At 39.9% G+C, this 17,292-nt stretch overlaps 1 long non-coding RNA gene across 1 annotated transcript; it reads left to right on the top strand.

Moving 5' to 3' along the window:
• The first annotated feature begins 536 nt into the window (after nucleotides 1–536).
• Nucleotides 537–4,237, top strand: LOC142073452 (uncharacterized). Its single transcript, XR_012670357.1, has 3 exons — nucleotides 537–613; nucleotides 1,349–1,388; nucleotides 1,812–4,237. It is a non-coding gene; the product is annotated as an uncharacterized LOC142073452 (long non-coding RNA).
• The last annotated feature ends 13,055 nt before the right edge of the window (nucleotides 4,238–17,292 follow it).

The raw sequence follows: 17,292 nt of genomic DNA, 5'->3' as shown, positions 1-17,292 counted from the left end.
TTCATGACAGAGCTGAATGCTGATAAGATGATCCTTGGTCCCAGTGTTTGGATGAATGATGACGGAGTACCCAATACTGATTGAGTGAGCACCACTTATTTCAGTTCAGGCCCATCTCCATGCTGCATTTGCTTATTTCTTAGCCATTAGACCATCTGTGCTTATGTTTGCCTGGGATGAAAATACAATTTTTTAAAATCAAAATGCTGGGAGCGTGCTTTAGTCATTTACAGTGAGATAGCTGCCTGTGCCTGCAATGGTCTCCAGAGCTGGAAAGTGTTATTGCTCTTTGAACTGAATAGAAGGAGTAATTGATACGTTAATTTTTTGTTTAGCAATGTATGGCAGGTAAAATTAAAACTGTACAAATCCTTGCAGTTACACTCTGGGCTAATAATGGGTCACAGGTGGTTGTTCAACACTTTAAACTAAATGGTACTCTGTGTTGGACGCATGAGCCCAGCTTTACTGACATCTTTGGAGTTGCACAGAAGTTACCTCTGACTGCATTTGACAGGATGGCTCTTGGCCATGGGCTCTGGTTCGGAAGCTGAACACTTCCAAAGTGTGAAGGTATTTGTCTGGTTTGGGCCCATTTCCAAGCTCAACTAAGGTGAGTGAACAGACTGAGCATTGTCTTTTGCTGACTAGTCTTGTGATCCATTATTTTATTTTGGTTATTTCACTCTTTGACAATATTTAATCAACATTACAATGTGCTTGATTGTGAAATAAAAAAGGCATATCTTGTCACATATTTCTTAGTTCATTGAGGATGGCCCTTCACTTTACTTCTGGCTTTACCAGGAGCGTAGTACTTCATCAGAAATTCTTATCACATCACTTGACATGTGATTTTGTGGGGGTCACATATGATGCAAACCCAAGAAATTCACCTGACCTCATTTGATGTATAAGACACAAGTCATAAAAATTGCTCCTTTTCTGCTGCTGGTACAATCACATTGAGGGTGCATTACCTGCATTGCCCACGAACCAGCAGTTTAGCCTGTTCACTGACAATACACATTACTTTTGAGGGTTTAAGCACATTTCTAGATTCTACTGTATTTTAGTGAACTTAAAGGACTCTTGTGGGTAAATTTTCAGTGATTCCTGAGGATTTAGCTGCACAAGTATTGCTGCTAATGGGAGCCATGCTAATATTGCCCCATTCATCCCACTGAAAGTGGGCCACCCCAGCCATACAGTCCTATATATGTTCCGAGTAAACTTGAAGCTCCTTAAAAATTAGAAGGAAAATAGGCAAAAAATGAATCTTGACTTTCAAATCAACGGTGGCTCATTCAGATACTCATTTTAAACTATTTTTGTTTGTTTTCTGTAGTCTTGTAGCTGTGTTGGAACCAGGATATTAGAGAGACAAGGTAGGTGAGGTTACAGTAGTCAAAACAACATTTAATAAAGTTTTTGCAAGAAAGACATGAATGCAATCTCGGCCATCCATAATATACTTACAAACTCTCTTACAGTACAAATAAAAAAACACTTGTACATGAAATATTGTTCTGTGCTCAATGGATCTTTAGTAACAATAGCAATTTCTAATTTAATGGGGAATTCTCGGATACCCACTTCTTATGGCTCCTCCCCAAAAATACTTTTTACTATACAACTTAGATTGTAAACTCTTTGGAACTGGGTCCATCTTTTTGTTCTGTATCTGTACATTGCCTAGCACAACCAGGTCCTGGGTACTATCACAATGCAAATTGAATACCATAAATAATGTTAATAGAAAACATGAAAAAATATTCATTGCACTGTCATACTTTTCTCTTTGTTACCAGCACTTGTAAGGAGGAAATTTTGTTAACCCAGTAACATGCCTAAACCACTGCCCGCAGCTTGAATACCAGTTGTTATGCTCATTGCTGAAAGCAGCTAGAAAGGCCACTTCTGAAACTTTAGCACAACTAACAGACCAGGAGAGGAGGAGGACGTGAGTGACCACGAGTAATAAACGTGACCCTGTACCCTCCTGACTTGAGCTTTTTCTGAAGCATGCAGTTTTGCAAGGTGGAAAGTCTGGCAATAGTTAACTATTGCTATGTGAAATGCAGCTGGTTAACTAATGGAAAACTATAGGCTGGAAAACTCCACACTTAACTTAGCTTCTGCTCAGGAGTTTTTTTGATGAACAAGTTATATAATACTAACCAATTGGGAATCAAAAGAGGAAGAAATCTGGGCTCAGTGGACACTTGAGCACTTGGACCCCTTTCAAGTTCCCCTGCAGATGGAAAGCTGGCCACTGGCCGTCTATAGTTATCCACTCGAGACCTCCACAAGACCTTTGGTAAATATGAATCTGGGGTGCACTGCTGACCTGTTGTGGATGTGTGTAAGACTAAATAAAGTAGAAGCTTTGAGTGAAAGCACTTTTGTTTGCCTGCTTGCATCAACTATCTATTGGCCGGACGGCCATGTCCCCATTGATTTATTTCCTGCCACCACCTCACCAAGAGTAAAGTTACCAAGAACTTTGGATTCAGCAAAACTGTGGGTACTACACTGACTACATCTAAGAGCTGTGAGAGTCGAGAGTATATTCATAACTCATTCAGGATTATGATGTGCAAATCTGAGTGTGACAAACCTGACATGAATTCAACTATCAACCCAGCTCCCTTTGAAAATAGGGCCAAATTTGCTCATATGATCTTGAGCTTTCAATCAACCCAGGCTGAATTATGACTTTGCAGAAAAAACATCAATCCAGACAAGCTTCAGGAGCATTTTAGTTTCCTGTGAACATTTTACTTGGCTCAAAACCTGATGAGATGGAGTTTACTTTAGTAGCAAGTAAATTTTTCCTTCTGAAGTTTCTAATGAAATTTATCTATGTGGGGCCAGAGAGATAAAAGAATGTAGGCACCTAACTCCTTTTGATTTCTGATGGTTAATATATGGTAATTTTCCTTTATCATTGCTGAACTCTCATCCATCACACAACCACAGAGGCATCATATTGCCAGGACAGCCCCAGAATTGGGGATGGTGCCCCAGGCATGATTACATGTCCTGTATTTTAAAGTCAAATGGAAAAAATGTGGTGCAGCATTCCCTGTAGCAGCAACTTTGTAATGCTATTTTGAGGGACTGTGTAAGTAGAAAAGCAGGCCAATTCCTTCATGTTTTAACAGTTTAATTATGTCTATGATTACAAACAAAATAAGGGGGGCTTGTGATGAGTCATAATTAAATGACCCACTCTCATGGATTGTGTCAGCACAATACAGTGACTCCACATAAAATCTTGGCTGATGAATTTCAGCTACACTGCTCGTTGCAGCAATTTTGCCTTCTCCCGCTGTTGAGCCTGTGGTGGCGGTCAGTAAAATACCAGAAGCAGAAACTCTGCAATGCTCCTATTTTATGCAGCATGTGTGAGTGTGGAGGAAATGCCTCTATTGAAAGAGAAATGTGAGCTCTGTGATTGTATATTTATTTGTAAATTTGCTTTTGGCAAATAAGGTCCTCATTTAAAAATGGGAACTTCGTTTTGGCCACAAAATGATTGTATTTTAACAGCTCAAATTTATGCACGCCCATTCCCATCACAATGACCAAATGGGCACTAAAACATATCGGTAGAGAAACCTGAGCACCTCCTAAATCTGAGATTTACCGACCTTTTATCTCTGCATGCCTGAAATCTCTTTTCTTCTTAATTGCAAATGTACAATTGGTTCTTGTTCTATGGTACATTGCTGGGTAGGTTTCTTTTAATAATGAGCTCTCTCTTTGAGAGATAGTTTATGTATCCCATAACAGGATGCTTCTTTTGAACTTAGCTTTAATTGAATACCAGTGTCTTACAAATCCAATATGAATGTCTGGAATCTGTATCAGAAATGACCCTAGGCAATAGTCTTTGAAATACCCATACTTTGAAATGTATAATAATATATCCCTCTTTTGCGCTAAGTCCACCCCTCTCTCTTGATTTGTCAGTACCCAGGAGGTGAATAAAGGTGCAGTATGGGGTGGATGAATAAAGATTTAATGAACAGGAGAAAAGTAGATGATACTTACCATTTTTGTCTTTTTTTTTTATAGCAAAATCCATGGAAACCATATGCAAATAAAGCAACTATTCTGTTGAATAGACTTCTTTGTGTTAACTGCAAAATAGGACAAAGCTGATGTTTGTGTCTTTAAGGGGAAATTCTATGAAACAATGCTCCCATTCCTAAGGGAATGTACAGTAATCCTAGGCAGGGGCTTGGAAGATCAAAACAATTTACAATAGGAAAATCAGTAGGGCTTTTCTCAGTGTAAACACTATTTTACAATAAACTTTGTAGCCTTAGCAACTGATTGCTACAGTGCTCTCGAGTGGTGCTCTATAATTGTCTCCATTAATACTTTGATCTTTGGTTCTGTGCATGAAAAACATTTAAAATGACCGCCTGCCCAATATGTTACTGAACATATTTTATATTCTTTTATATTCTTCTTGCCCTTTCAGTAGCATTCAGTTTCCTATGAAGTTTCTTTTTATGTAAATTTCCCAGCAGAATATTTACCATATAAACCTAATGACAATAACCATCTTTTTTGGATCTGATAAATTATTAATGTGGCAGCTTTAGAAATCCAGTTGCTTGTGAAATATAATTCTAGGTTGTTATTAAAAGAAGGATTTGAGCAGTGCGGTTGTGCAGTTCTGAGATATAATGGATCATCGTTTTGGAGCTCCGGTTCAGAGAGAGAAGAGGTTCATACCAAATTCAAAGTTGATGATTTACTGGAAATCAAAGAACATTGTTTTAAACTGGGATTTGGAGAGCTCTGAATTTGTGAACATGTGCTAAATCCCTTGAGCCAAAATCAGCTGTGTAGTGAATTCTATGACTTCAGCAGGAAGCAATAACTGTAGTCAAGTGTTTTGCATAGGGGTTATATTAATTACTTCAGAAACATTAATCCGAAATTAAGAAAGCTTATGTGTGGCAAATGTCTTGTCCACACTGAAGAGGGCAAACATTTTCTTGACCCAACAAAATTAGGGAGTTTGAAAGTGATATGTTATCAATAGAAATGGAATGGAGAAAGAAGATCTATGTTTCCTGCCAATGTGTATTCATATGCCATATGTCCTGCTACAAAGACATAAAGTGCTACAGTATTTTCCTTTATGCTGAAGTACACATTGAAGCATGTCATTGAAGTTGATGAGACTTAAATACATGATTCCCCAAATAAGGATGGACTTAAACATGTTCTGAAATGATCTCTTGAATCGGGACTGTATCTAATATATTAGAAAAGATGGGGATCATTTGCAAGTTGTTTGTTTGCATTACCGTAGGGCCAAACCAAGACCAGGGCCCCATTGTGCAAACACATGGTAAGAAACAGCTCCTACCTCAAATTGCTTCTATTCTAAATAGACAGGACAAAAGGTGGAAGGGTAAGAGAGGCACAAATAGGTGAAGTGACTTGCCCAAGGTCACTTCTCTCTTGCACTCTTTTTTTCCTCCCTGTTCTGTTTTATTGAAAATAAGAGTGCACTTATTTCTGTTCAGTGAATGAACTTGGACTTCTGCAAATATTCTTCCACTCATTACAAGTATTCTGGGGAGAGTTCTTATCTTATGGTTTCAGCAGTTGCGGGAGGTATGCTGTTGCTTCTTTTTGGAGAGAACATTTTCCTTAACTCACAACAACTCACACAAAATACTGATACAGACTAACACGGCTACCACTCTTAACATACTGTAACATTAACAATAAAACCCCATCACAGAACAATTACAAGAGACCAGAGTATCTAAAACCCCATATACAGGTCCCATTTTAAAAATCTCTCTTTCTGTATCCATCTTAAAACACTCTACATTATATAGCAGTTAGGTGTGTTATGTGCAGGCCAACCTTAACGCAGAACTGCAAAAAACCAACAGCCCCCAAACAAAAAAATAATACTACTAAGGGAAAACTATTTTGCTACACTCGGGGAGACACACCACAACACTAGAAGAACCCCACCATACATCTACTAGAACAAACACCAGACGCCACAGACAGTGCACCACAACCATAACGTTACTCCAGGGAGGCTGCTAGCCTTCCCCAAACGCCCACCATTATCATCACAACTCGCCCAAACCTCCTGCCTGCCATCCTTTCCGCACAGTTCTGGAAAAGCACATTCAGTCATATTTGGGGAGGAGTATTGCTAGGGAAGCCACCAAAAAAAAAAAAATAAAGGGTTCAAGATGGCAAGCTTTTAAGGACCTATTTTAATTAGTGATAGCTCAAAAACTGATTGGCAGATTTACTTGAAAATCTACAAAAAAAATCAATTGTTACTCACAGATTTTATGTTCTAAATTTGGGGACAATAGAGTGTAGCCTCCATACAGGTTGTTTCCCTGTTTTAAGTGCAAACTGGAACCCTGCCTTAGATATGGCATCCCTACTGCTCCTCCATAATCTTTCTATCCTAGTACATAACCGCATCTTCAGTTCAGTGGAAGAAGCTGATTAAAAAACCTTTCTCTTGAATTTTCAGTAGAGGCAGAAGATATGTGTTTACTTCTTCTGACTCCAAAAGTATTCTTGTTGGACACTACTATCAGCTTGACTGGAAACTGCAAGAAAGCTCTTGAAACGTATGGGAGTGGAAGAATTCTTTGGTGTCTGTGTGCACTACCCATGCTTACATCTGGGAACATATAAATGCTGTGATTCACAAAGCTGCCTGGGGGATTTGGGCACCCAGTTCCCATTAATCTGGGTGTCTCATTAGTTTTGTTGTCCAATCTGTGCCACAAGTTCTAATGCTTTTGCTTGTCTTTGTCTTGGAAGTGAAGCAATTTTTCAGTGTTGGCCCTCAGAAGGGCTGCAAGAAAGTGGCTTAGGCTGTGATGCTTCGTGGGCTCTCAAATACTATTGAGGAAGAAAAGGCTACTTCTCCTGTAAGGTCTGTAAACATCATCACAAAGAAAATTAGCATACTGCGCACTTCTGTCAATCAAAACGATGCTGGAGGAGTACAGTGTGCTTTTTCCCCAAAGTCCTCTGCTGTTTCTGGGGTTGAGCCAACCCTCAGTGAAGTCAGTGGGAGTGACTAATCCCATTGACTTCACTGGGAGCTGGAGTAAATTCTGTATGACAACCTGTGATGGGATGGACTAGGCCCCGAGGCCTCCTGCTGGAGGTCTCAGGGTCCTGCCACACCTGGCCCAGGAAAGTAGCAGTGGAGCTAAGTCCTCCAAGTGGCCTAGAGAAGTTTCTAAGGGCTAGCCAATCAGAGAAGCTGCAGGGAGCAACCAATCAGGGCCCAGGAGGGCCATATAAAAAGGAGCTGCAGAGTCAGAGACAGGCAGTTCCTTGCTGTAGCCAGAAGAGTGCAGAGGATGCTCCTGGCTGGCCAAAGGGATTGCAGCACCTCAGGCAGCTCAGTGCTGGCAGGGAGCAGGAGAGCAAGAAAGAGCTCCTGGCTGGCTGCTGGGCCTGAACACAGAAGAGCCCTGAGTGAAGGGTGAAGTTCTGGTGAAGACTGGGACTGCGGGGAAGTGGCTCAGGGAATTGAAGGCAGCTTCATTAAAGGGCATGGCAGTGCATGGCTTCTATTCTTTGGATCCCTGGGCTGGGACCCGGAGTAGTGGGTATGTGGGCCTGGGTCCCCTTCTCCCCCACTCCCCCAATAAGCTACTGGGGAAGTGGCCTACAATTGGACAGTGATAAACCCTGAGAAGCAGATCTGAACTGCTTAGTGGCCCAGGTGGGGCTTGAAGGGCCCAGACAGGGTGACACCATTGCCTCCAGGAAGGATGCCTTGGGAGTACAGCCCGATACTAGGACCAGGACTGTTTAAAGACTGAAGACATACTTGACCAGAAGTGAGCGCTCACGAGAGGTGGGTGCCACACTGTTCCACAACCACTACCCATACTGTGTCCCCGTCTTGCATGTCCTTTCCCACCAAAGCAATTCTGTCCTCCATTGTCTTGGAAAGTGTGTGGAGTCCAATTTCTGAATGGAAGCCTTGACTTATGTCACAATTTGTGGTGTGCTAGATTCCATTCTTTGACCAAGGCCATGGCCATGTTTTTCTGATCCCTGGTTGCAACCTTATTGCTGATAAGACTTCTTCTGTACCTTTCTAATGATTGACCTAACCTTACAGAGGAAGAGGGTGGTTCCCAGCGGGATCTTCCTGGGTGAAACTATTCAGATAGTCACAGCAAAACAGCTTGTACAAAATGAAATTTAAAAGGGCCCTAGAATCTTTTTCTGGCCTTGTGCCCGAGGTAAATTTCACATAGAAGGATAAGTCTCTAAGTTCCTTTGCAGGGCTACAGACTACACAGCAGCCTTTCAAAGAGCAGTTTAAAAAAGAAGGTGACCAGTCTATTATGAATAAGCTAGTTTCCACCTGGCTGAAGCTAACTTTTATCTCTGTGTAAGAGTCAATTACCCAGGAATCTGCTGTTGGGCAAAAGTTCCTCTTGATTTAATGAGAGGAATCAATTAGAAAGGCAGCTGAAAGTATCATTGTGTGTCAGATTAATTTAAAGTTTGTTTTCTGCTGTTGAAAACTTTATTCTCCACTTTCTCCTCCGTGTCCTGGATGCACAAAATTATTACACTTAATTGGGTTCTCTGGACACAACTCATTTCTCAAGATTTACTGCAATTACACAATACCCATAGCTCTTTTTTTTTTTTGTTTCCTTGTGATTAAAATTTAAAATACTGAAACACTTCCTTTTCACCACTAATCCTTTTCTCCCCTCATCTTCTAGGCAGATTCTTTAGTCATGAATCATTAAAGCAGTGAAATAAACAGGCAGCCTTAACTGACAGTTCATTATGGAAAAACCAAGGCACAGGTTAGAAATCTTGAAGCATTTTTAATAGCTGTAAAAAAAATCACATATGTTTTTCTTGACAATGAAACGGTTCCCTAGATGTTTTCTCTACCATCAAAAGAAAAATCAAGTTTTTACACAGGAAAGGATCATAGCAGCTACAGCCAGGAAAGACTTTTGTGCACCAGGGACATGGAGCAGCTGATCTAATAAGAGGTGATAAATGATTTTTTTCTCCGTGGGCTAGACCTTGATTTGGATTGTGCTTCCATTCAAAGGAATAAGAATACCCCTTATATCCTGTACCCTGGGTGAGGGCTGCCCACACATTAGATGCAAGTGTGAGTAAGTAGGCAGAGATACTCACTTGCATATTCCTTCCCTGGAGGAAGTAGGTGAGGAGGGATAGGGAATGGGTGTAGCCTTTGCTGTGTAAGTTGTGAGTGGTGGCCAGTAATGTACTGATGGTGCAGGCCAACAACAGATGACTAATTGCCTCCTCCGCCTAGTTTCTGCAGCAAAGAGGAAGCAGGGGAGGAGGGATGTGTCTAGTCACAACAGCCCAAATCCTCTAAGGTATTTAGGTGCCTGTCTGCCAGGAGAGTTAGGCACCTAAATGCCTTTGGGGATCTCAGCCAATGCCTCTGGGGGGCACAATGGTTTATGCTCAGGGCTATGTCTAAAGTCACAATCCATCCCCATCTTTTGGCTTCTTTTGAAATAGTTACAAACCTTCATTCTTCTAAAGCCAAAGTGCAGGAATCAAACAATAAATCACATACAAGGCCTTCTCTTATTGTAGCAGTTTTTAATAAAATGTGTGCATTTTTAAAATGAGTTAGTTCAACCAAGGCAAAGCCCTATGTGCATACTTTTAAACTGATTTTCAGACCTGGGATATATCTATCGATTTTTCTTTAAGGTATTGTCTAGACTGGGAAAGAAGATGTGATATTATCTATCATGTGTTAGCTAACATGTTCTAAAAGTCCTAGGTGAAATGCTGACTCCATTTGACGTGAATAGAAGTTTTGCCACTCACTTAAATGGAGCAAGGATTTCACCCCTAAAGTAGACAAGGCAGTGTATGCTTTGATGTGTGCTAAACTGGCGAAGTTAAAGCAAGATTCACCCGTAGACTTTAACTCAACCAATTTAGCACACAGTAAAGACGGTTGTGTCTTCTGTACTTTTAGACCCTTGAATTGTGTTAGTTAGTGTATGTTAACTAACCTATGCTTAGCAGCACATCTTTAAATCTTAGCCTAGACAAGGCCTTAAACTGAATCAATGTAAGACAGATGCAAATTGACTGAAGAGTGTTCATACCGGACTGTGTTCCACTTCAACTAAACTGGTTAAAAACAGAATCTACTTAAAGTTGTGGAACTTGTAATATAGTCAAGGGCTAAGAGAAGAAAACAAAATAGTTAATCAAATATTGCTAGGAAGAGCTACACAAATGAATATAACAACAATGACTAAATGTAGCAAAACTATTGAGCTTCTTTTAGTGATAATATAAAATTAATGTAACTTAGTAATTTTTGGTTTAAAAGAATCACCTAGATAGAAATAGTTTATAAAAATACATGAACACAAGGTGGCATTCATATATTATCACTCCCTGAATATCAAAGATTAAAACATCTGAATCCAGTTCTTCACTAAGATGAAATGAGTTCTGTTTTTTAATTAAGGTGAAACTGTAACAAGTGTTTCGTGTTATCACTGCAAAAATAAGACTTATCTTTAGTAAGTAAAGTAAGTAAAAAGTAAGTAAGTAAAAGTAAGTAAGTAAAACTTGGTGGGAAATGATATTGAGGTTTGGAGACTCTGAGGAGAGAATGTAGATGATAAAGTTAATACTTTTTCTGTGTTGATTTGAAGTTATTTTAGAGATATAAGGGAAGAAAAGTGTTTTTGGTATTAAATGATGTATTACCTTTTCATTCCCAGACCTTGCACATTAGCTGATCATTGTATGGCCAAGAAGACTGTAATATCTGTAGATACTGAAATAGTATTTAGCAAAAGAAACGGGTTTTTTTTAAGGGTATACGATACACTTTCTGTGGGTTTTTTAAATTATTATTTTATTAAAGGAGAACCGGTGGCCCTAATGAAAAGAGAGAGATGAAATGTGAACTAATTCTCAATACCAATAGATTCAGGAATATTTAAAAAAGTGGAATATTTGTGGAATACCATAATGTGTAGATTCTGGGGATTAAGCACATTGGGGCAGAGTCTCTGAACCTACTCAGCTAGCTGCCTTTGTGCTACTTGAGTGGAGACTAAAGAGCATGTCTACATTTAACGGGGATCGACGCTGCTGCTTCTCTAACTTGTGCCTGATGGGTTCCCTCCTTTTTGCAGCACTTAGTAGACACAACAGAGAACCTGGGCCATTATCTTTGACAAGTGCTTCAGTTAAAGCTTGAGTGCTATCATTCTGTACAGAGAAATCCTTAACCTTGCCATCTGTCTCACTAATTTTTGTCGAATACCTGTAGTTGCTTTTTCTAAATTTACTATTCTATTTTAAACAGTGTTTTTCATTCCCCAATTTACAATCTAGTGTCCTCAGGATTTCCCATGGTTATTTCCACTTACTCAGAAAGATTTTCGTAAAGCGTTTTCACTGTTATAGAAATGAGAATGCAGTTTGTGAATAATGACTTTAGGGCACAATCCAGCAAACTATCCATGTACCTAACTGACTGTGATATTTTTATTAACCGTGTTATAAATATAGAGCTTCTAATGATGCTTGCTTTGTGTTGCCTTGCATGAGATAGATGGACTCCTTTGATTCGCAAGTCATTAGTTCTGGTGGCTCTTGGAAAGGCATTATTTATCTTGACTCTAGTTCAAGAAGGCATCTCCTTTCAGAAGAGAGAACTCAGCACATTTTTAAGTGCTTTCCTGAATTAGTATCCTGGGTTGATTTGTCTGTCTCACACTTTCTCTCACCTTCTCATCTCTCAACATATTTATTTATATACTCTGTCAAAAGATATTTTAATTCCTCTCTGCTGAACTAAGCCACCTATCCCCAGAGGGGAGAATACCACCAGTGCAACAAGCTGTTAGATTCTTTCATGGTATGAACTGGAGAGAATGCACTAGAACTGTCAGAAAATGGACAGTATTTATTTCTGATGATGTGGTCTCTGATAACATGCAGATTGGCTAGTGTTGTTTTCTTCCTTCCTCTGAAAACATCCACTCAATGTGCAGCGACAGTCAAAAAAGCTAATTGAATGTTGGGAATCATTAAGAAAGGGATAGATAATAAGACAGAAAATATCATATTGCCTCTATATAAATCCATGGTACACCCACAGCTTGAATACTGAGTGCAGATGTGGTCGCCCCAACTCAAAAAAGGTTCAGAAAAGGGCAGCAAAAATTATTAGGGGTATGGAACGGCTTCTATATACAGAGAGATTAATAAGATTGGGATTTTTCAGCTTAGAAAATATGGGGGAATATGATAGAGGTCTATAAAATCATGACTGGTGTGGAGAAAGTAAATAAGGAAGTGTTATTTACTCCTTCTCATAACACAAGAACTAGGGGTCACCATATGAAATTAATAGGCAGCAAGTTTAAAACAAACAAAAGGAAGTATTTCTTCACCCAATAGTCAGTCAACCTGTGGAACTCTTTGCCAGAGGATGTTGTGAAAGACAAGACTATAATAGGGTTAAAAAAAGAACTAGATATATTCATGGAGGATAGGTCCATCGATGGCTATTAGCCAACATGGGCAGGGATTGTGTCCCTAGCCTCTGTTTGCCAGAAGCTGGGAATGGGCGACAGGATGGATCACTTGATGATTACCTGTTCTGTTCATTCCCTCTGAAGCACCTGGCATTGGCCACTGTCAGAAGACAGGATACTGGGCTAAATGGACCTCTGGTCTGATCCAGTATGGCTGTTCTTATGTTCATTAATCCCATCAAATAGGGTCTGCTCTATGAATCCTCTTCCTCCAAAGTGCTCTGTTCAATGCCATATACTCTATCACACCACATGCTAACAAGTCTTCCTTTATGATATCCCACCACTTCTTGAACTGGCCTCTCTGTCTTTTTCCTTCAGTCTTGATCTGCTGGACTTTCCCCACATAGTTGTCAGGACTGCACTTTCCCTGAGTAAATGGTCTGAGCCAGCACTCCCTCATTTTGTCATTTATCTATGTTACTTTAAGCATGTCTCTAACATACACATTCCTCACATGATCTTTCTTGCATACTCCACTCATCCATCTCAACATTTGCATTTCTGTTGAAGAGACCATTTGATCATGTTTCTTATTTTTTGCCCGACATTCAGCACTGTACATTAAAATTGGATGAACCACCATTTTATAGACTTTCCCTTTTAATCTTACTGGTATCGTTCTATCACATGCTACCCCACTTCTCTCTCTCCATTTGAGCCAGGCATTTATTATCCTAGCTTTAATTTCATTCTCCATTTTTCTCGGATTCTGGAACCCATGTGCTTGAAATGTCGCATCTTCAATATTATCTGCCCATCTAGTTTCAATGATAATTCTTAAGTGTTCAAGTTATTAAAATTACATACCACACTCCGTTTTTCCTCTGCTTATTTTAACTCCATGTCTCTCCAACACATCTCTCCATTTATGAAGATCCTCTTCTAGACTAGCTTTCTCCTCAGTGCACTGATGCACTCCCACCATTACCAATAGTTTATCTGCTTCACCACTAGGAGTTCTGACTATTGACACTGCACCTACACACATGGCCTGAACAAGCCTCACATAAAGTTCCAATACCATTTTCTTCCTCATACGCCATCAGATGACTTCACTTGGAACTCGGTCAAAGATGTTTTCCAGATCAATGAACATCATGTGAATATTTTTCCTTTTCTCTCTAAATTTTTCCACTAGCTGCCTCCATGCAAAAATAGTTGGCCTTTCTGGCATGAAGCCATATTGATTTGCTCTAATATCCACTTCACTTCTTAGTCTTTTATTGATGACTCTCTCCCACAGTTTCATTGTATGACTCATCAGCTTTATACCTCTGTAGTTTGCACAGTTGTCCACGTCACCTTTTCCCTTGTATGTCAGTACCAAGATACTTTTTCCTCCATACATTTGGTTCTTTTACCATCTCATGACTGAATTGAACAGGGGTGTCAGCAGATATCAGACTTCAGTTCCAACCTTTTCCGAAGCCTCAGTAGGGCTTCTGTCTGGACCTTATTGTTTTTCATTTCTTATACGTTTGCCACTGCATCTGGTGTAATAGGCTCCACTACACCAAAATTCATCATTTTGAAGTTGCATTGCTCTCTTGGGTTTTCTTCATTCAAAAGCTGTTCAGAATACTTTTTCCATTGATCCTTTATGCAACTGTCATCAGCTAACATCCTACCAGTTTCATCTTTGATACACCTTACTTCCTTTATATATATCTCTCTGATACTTCTGTCCCATGCTTTCGCCAGTCTATGTGCTTCTTTCCTCCCTTTCTTTGTCCAAGTCTTGCAGAAATTTCCTCCAACACCTTTGCTTTTGCAACTACATTCCTGGCCAATTTCTTTGCATCCTTGTATTCCTCCAGGTCTTGTTTGCTCCGACTCCTTTGCCAAAGTTTAAGCTTTTTTTCTCTTATCTTTTATCACTATGCTTCACCACTATCAGGAACCTACAGAGCATCCAGTCTGGAAGCAGGACCCTCAGCACAGCTAGTTTCTAGGCAACCTAACAAGTGCACCTGGCCTGTAGTAGACTGCCAGATTGGTTGGAAGAGTCAGCAGACTGGTTCTTAAGCCCCGCAGCAGCAGTTCAGTGGCTGCTCAAAGCATTTTCCCATGGCTGCAATAGCTCCTGCTTGTTGTCCGCCTTGTTTCAGTTCTGCTCCTGTTTTGCCTCACTCCAGGTAACCTAGTTCTGCTCCTCAGCTCTGATTCCTGACCTCTGACTTTGACCCTGACACTTGGCTCTTGTATCTCACCTCTGACTCTGGTTCTGAACTGAGCTTCAAATCCTGACTCTGGCTCTGACCCTTGGCTCTGCATCTGAGTCCAGTTGTGACCCTGTGCTCTGATTCCTGGTTACTGACTCCTGTTCTAACCACTAGGCTTGACTCCAGCTCGAACCTCTATGTATGACCACCCATGTCCCAGTCATATCACAACCACCAGGTTTCTTTTGAAGAAGGGCTTTCCCTTTTGATTCACCCACAACTTCATATTTATCACTATAAAATTCCCCAGTGTATCCTCGCCTTCCTCGTGGGGTGCTGACCTCATCTTTTCCTTAACCGGCTCCCTAAAGTTAGCCTTACCCTATAATTTTTGCCACCTTACTTTTGGTATTACCCTCTCTGATTTTCTCTGTACCTTCATTCTAAGAAACATATCTAAGATGAGTGGACTATGTTGATCAGTAAGACTCTCTTTCACAATCACCTTGCAGTTTTTTATATCTTTCTTTTCTGCCAGGAAACAAGGAAGTCATCAATCTGTAGTCTAGTTTCTTCCACTCTTCTAAGTAATCACATGGCAGATTGGCTAATATATACATTAATATTAGGTGATGGTACTCAGATGACTAGCACTCCAATTACCAAGCACTTCAAAGTATGCCCTTACTCACAGCTGCGCTTATTTCAGTGTTCAGTTAACAGTCAACTAGTAAGAGACATCCTAATTAGTCATATGAAGTGGAAAAATTTAATGGTTTCTGTTTCCCATGCTGGTGAGGATACTGCTAAAATAAATTTGCCTTTGTACGGTGTCCATTAGTAGTGTAAAAAGTTGGATACAGGATGACATGCAGTCAACCACCCTCATTTCTGCTTGGTCCAAATTCTACATGAACAGCTAAAAACATGAATGCGGGACGGAGAGGCAGGAATTCCAAACCCAGCTCTGCTGCTAACTTGTGGTGTGGATTTAGGTAAGCCACTTACCTTTGGGTCTCAGATTCCTCGTTTTTAAAATAAGTAAGTATTGCTATCCTTAGCACAGGAACAATCTTTTAATTTTACTCTCCCTAATTTTAAAAACGTTAAAGCCTCTAAATGTGTATTCAGTTTTATACACAATCATTTGTATACATCAAGAGCAGGATTTACTTTCCCAGAAAACATGGATTTGCAAAGGTACCTTGAGGAGTTCCCCTTCAGCACCTTTGACAGTTTCACATTTTATCATCCAACCTTGACTTTATATAAAGGGATAAATTTCTCTAAACAATTGTATAAAATGTTCATTTTAGCAGATGATAAACTAGAGCCTCTCTCCACTTGGACAACAGGAATTCAGGAGTAGAACTGGATGAATAATTGCTTGTAAACCAAAAAATCAGTTCGGGGGGGAGGGGGAGAATGGTTTGGGTCCAACCAAAATCGTATTTTTAATTTTTTTTAAAACAAATTGAGAAAAATCTGAAAACGTTTGTTTCTGATCAAACAAAATGTGTTTTGATTTCAGGCATTTTTAACACATTTTTTTCTGAATAAATTTTTTGTCTACACAATTTCATCCAGCTCTGTTCAGGAGCGTTATTCCTTCTACCTATGAAAAAGATGAGAACATAATGGTTTGGTGCCTAATTTTTGGTATATGTCTCAAAGGTGATGTCTGTAGGAAACTAGAACTGGACTATAAAAAGGTTGAAGGGGGGGAGACAGATGTTGAAATTGACAGTAAAGACAAGGAATCATGCGGGTGGAGGCTGTTTATTGTGGATATTTAACTTTTTTTGTTTGATCACTTTGTGACTGATCACAGTACATTGTGTGCTAAGATGCTGCCTTGTCAAAGTAGTACTTGAGTGACTGAGAGGGAAGAGGGAATAGCTAATACTGTTACACTTGGCGCTTTTAGCACTGGATATAAGTAACTGACACAAATATTTTGGCAGGGAGTCAAATGTTTTCTCAGTTAAGTGTTCACATGTTCAGTGCATAGCAGAATGTAATGCATCTGGTTGATTAAAAGGTATCTCTTTCTAAGAATGAAGGCAGGTATGTAAGTTCAGTTGGTGAACTGCTAGCAAATCACTTATTGTCTTTCCCAGCTGAAATAACAGCAGAGGAATGCAAAGCAAATATTTACAATGGGTGAACTTCCTCTAGCAGTTCATGAAGTGAGCACAAACACTGGGAGGTTGGCCTATTTTCAGAAAAGAGGACTTAGGTTTTCTGTGTCATCCTATCTCCATTTGAGCTGAAGGAACTGGGAAGGTGCATCTGGTAAATAAACTTGTATTTGAAAGTGAACCAATCTCTCAGTTTACCAGTCTCCTGAACCCAGGTGAACTCTACTAACACCAATAAAGCGCTGGGATGTGCAAGTGTGGGGCTTAGAGACATTTTGGAGAGATCATAGAATCACAGAATATCAGAGTTGGAAGGGACCTCTGGAGGTCATCTAGTCCAACCCCCTG

Source organism: Caretta caretta, chromosome 10 (assembly GCF_965140235.1).
Source record: "Caretta caretta isolate rCarCar2 chromosome 10, rCarCar1.hap1, whole genome shotgun sequence".
Taxonomy (NCBI): Eukaryota; Metazoa; Chordata; order Testudines; family Cheloniidae; genus Caretta; species Caretta caretta.
Note: the sequence above shows the minus strand (reverse complement) of the source record. Positions and strands in the feature narration are given on the sequence as shown.